The sequence below is a fragment of the Asparagus officinalis genome, chromosome 7 (assembly GCF_001876935.1).
Source record: "Asparagus officinalis chromosome 7, Aspof.V1, whole genome shotgun sequence".
Taxonomy (NCBI): Eukaryota; Viridiplantae; Streptophyta; class Magnoliopsida; order Asparagales; family Asparagaceae; genus Asparagus; species Asparagus officinalis.
In genome coordinates, this window is record NC_033800.1 from 141,575,389 (window position 1) to 141,579,095 (window position 3,707).

The window sequence follows — 3,707 nt, forward strand, 5'->3', positions numbered from 1 at the left end:
TTGGATTAAATACTTAATATGGTTTTTGTTGGGGTTAGTGGGGCAATTGATTTCATTGCCACCACCGTGAATCCACCATGGGATAGGATATGATATCGGATATAGCTATGCGGTGAAATATCCGTATTTGTATCCGAAATATTCAAATATATGTTGGTCATAAAGTCATAACAATTTTGTTATTTAGGTTAATGAATTTGAGATTAATTTTGAAGGTTAAGATGATCTAATCTTAGCTTTTCAGATTTAATGAACATATTACTAACTTCTCTGCATTACTTGAACTATATTTTTTCTCTCCATGTTATCTAGTTTTCTATTACCTGATTTATAATTGCATGTATATTCTCTTATATATATCTGCATTCAGTCTTATTCACATCCGATTTTAATGGATATGGTTATGATTTTTATCGAGTTATATATGTATTCGATATTGGCAAGCACATATAAATATGTTCGACATCATATCTAAGTTGTATCCGAATTATGTGCGCCGCTGTCGATTATGGCCGCAATTCTTAAGTTATTTTGAAATTTATTCCCCCCAAAAATATCAAGTTCTGCAGCTTTTACGTACTTGTTTAAATTAATTGCTTTAATTGTTAGTTATAATCTTCAACAAAGAGACCTATTTCTAAATAAATTAATAATTTCTTGACCGAATAATAAATTTTAGCTATGTGGGGGGCTAATTTTTAAACATTAAAGATCGTGATTAGCTTCGCAAAATATGAAAGACACTAGATGTAAGGGACTAATATAAACATTTACTATTATGGCATCTAACTATACCCTTACCCTATATTGAATTATTTTAAAATCCGGTTTATATATTTCAGTAGTTTGGAAATGCAACGATTGAATGAAATCAGAAGAGAAGGAAGAACGAATCTTTGAAGGGGGCTCCGGTAATGGGTAAGAGGTTTTATTTTCTTCGTTGCTTTGTATTCTGAAGGAGATTAACCCTCCTTTTATAGGGGCTAAACCCACTATCTCCACCCCCTTCAGTTCCGCCCCATGAGAGATTTCCTCTCAACAAACCATTCCACGTTCCCACTTTTCTCTCAACAGAGAAACAAACGTTGATTTGGTCACCATGACCGAGTCTAGCTAACATCTCCCACTTGACCAAATTAATCGAATGAAACAAAAACGAGTGACATGTTTAAAACAGAAATTAAGGTCAATATCTGATAGTTATACATTTTCAGTTAAAATTAATTCATAGCTTCTATTTAAAACTAATCAACTCCCCCCAACAAGGATGTTGAGTGTTGTTAAAACTCATGAGTCTGTGAATGTATAACTATCTGATAGTTATACATTTTCAGTTAAAATTAATTCATAGCTAATAATATACACTAGGTAAAATTTAATCTAGGCTTTGAAAAAAAACTTGTTCTAAAACTCTAACAACTTGAGCTTTTTTTTAACAGAAGGTTTGAATGGATGATAAAAAGTTTCATTTAAATTTCACATTACGATCTTTATGCTTAAAAACAAGCGAAGAAAATAAAAGATTTTAAAAAAACAAAAAAAAAAGGGAAAACTATTAATTCCCATCCACGCGATCGTGAGGATCTGCATTGGCCTGCCTTTTTCAATCACAAATATTGTGTGAACTAAAACAGAAAGCAAACAAGGAAAGACAACGACGAGGACCACAAAATAATAATAATAATAATAATAATAATAATAAAATCCTATTTCCTTTTTCTATTGACACCCGTAGAAATGTGTAACATTGATAACCCTGAAAAATGTGATTTGCAAATAGAGTAAGCCGTAAAGTTTGTTTTCTTTTGTTTCCTTAAATTAAATTAACAAGGCAACACGCAAATAGACAAATGTAAATGTCAAATTCCTAAGAGCATATTCGAGAACTACTGATTCTGATCAACTTAAGTTAAAATCTTGTGGACTATAATGTAATTGGTAAATTTAGTAGATTATATATTTTTTTTTAAAACTTCACATATTTTAAAAATGGGTAGATTATAATGTATTATTATTTTCAGAATAATATAAAAGGACCCTAGATTAATGAAGCCGATGATAAGTTAATAATAAGTTAATAATAACTAAGCTTAGATATTTGTGAAATGTCTTTACTTGGTCAAGCTTTATGGATTGTAATCCACCAAAAATTAAATTAGAATATCTAAACTTATTTTCTAATGGGTTATTATAATTAAAAAAAAAGAAATCTCGCAATATCTAAACTTATTTTCTAAAATTATTGTCCAAATAGCAATAGAGGCATTAAAGAAGGACGCATTTAAAACCCCAAAAATTCAGACGAAAATGAAGAAATAAGGAGGAAAAAGGGGAGAAAAAGAAGAGGAGAGAGAGAGAGAGAGAGAGAGAGAGAGATTTCTCTTTTATTAATCTCGGGAAAATGTCGGCGTCGACGGTGTGGTCCTCCGCCTCGGTATCCGGTCCTCCGCTCTCCTTCAAGAGACCCTCTCTCTGCGCTCGTCCAGCTTCACTCTCTCACCCTAACCCTCGACCTCTCTCTTATTCTTCCTTAAGGTGAGAAATCGAAATATTTTCAAAATTATGCCTAGATTCGTGCAAAGCATCTAAATCTACGACGACCCATTAAATTTTTTCGTTTGTTGCGGCCTAAAGGCTGGATCTTTTCACTTTTGCTGCTGTCCTACTGATAGCACGCTAGGAAATTTTAGTATCTCACTCAAATACAGCCGTTTTAGCTGTAATTCGTTGGGCAATTTTTGAGTTTCTTTGTTCTCAATGGGGTTTTTAGTGCATGTTGCTGTTTACAGCAGGAACTTGTTCTTCAAGTGTAATTCTTTTGCGAATTTGCCATATCTTTAGGTTTTAGTGTGTTTTGGGGGAGCTTGTTTTTTGGTCAAACTAGCTTTTAAGCTAGCTTTTTTATTTATTTATAGTTGTTTGATAAAATACCAAATAAGTTAGTCCCATTTTAAAAAGCCCCTATAACCCAACTTTTGAAAAACTATGTTTAGCTAAGCTTTGATCAAACAAATTATTATTCTACCCAAACAATTTTTATAGCATTTTTATCATAGAAGTCAAAAGCCACGAAAAACCAACATACCTTATATAAGCTTAAAAAAAAGGATTCGGATCCTCTCCACTACAACAAAAATAGTGGAGGGACCACTATATAATCACAGCCATTGATTATCTAGATGATGGTTATGATTTTTTCTTTTAGTGCAAATTAGGAATGAGTGCAATACACGGGGGTATGGTAAGTGTTAGATTTAGATTGTATCATAACCGCCTATTAAATAATCAACGCTTGAGATTAAAAGTAGTGGTCTCTCCACTACTTTTTTGTAGTGGAGATGATCCAAATCCAAAAAAAAAGCATTCATGAACACTGTGGGCTAGCCTCATTTTCGGAGTTTTGTTGCATGGAGCTGAGTGGAAAAAGGTTAGAAGGGGCAAAAAACGGTTTGTATAGTTAGTAGCAAAGATCAAAATAAGGATGAAGATGGTGCGAAGAATTCGAAGCTTTGCCATGCATGTGTTCTTGGCATGTTGATCTGAGTTTTCAATCAGTAATATAGATGCAAAAGAGCAAATTTCAAATTTTGGTGGAGGCGTTTGGAGGAGTGTTTGTATCAGAACCTAAAGTATCTATCAACGCGGAGCAAAAAAGGTTGTTTGCTTTTATTTATTTGTAGGTTTTTTTTTTGTGGTGGTGGTGGGGG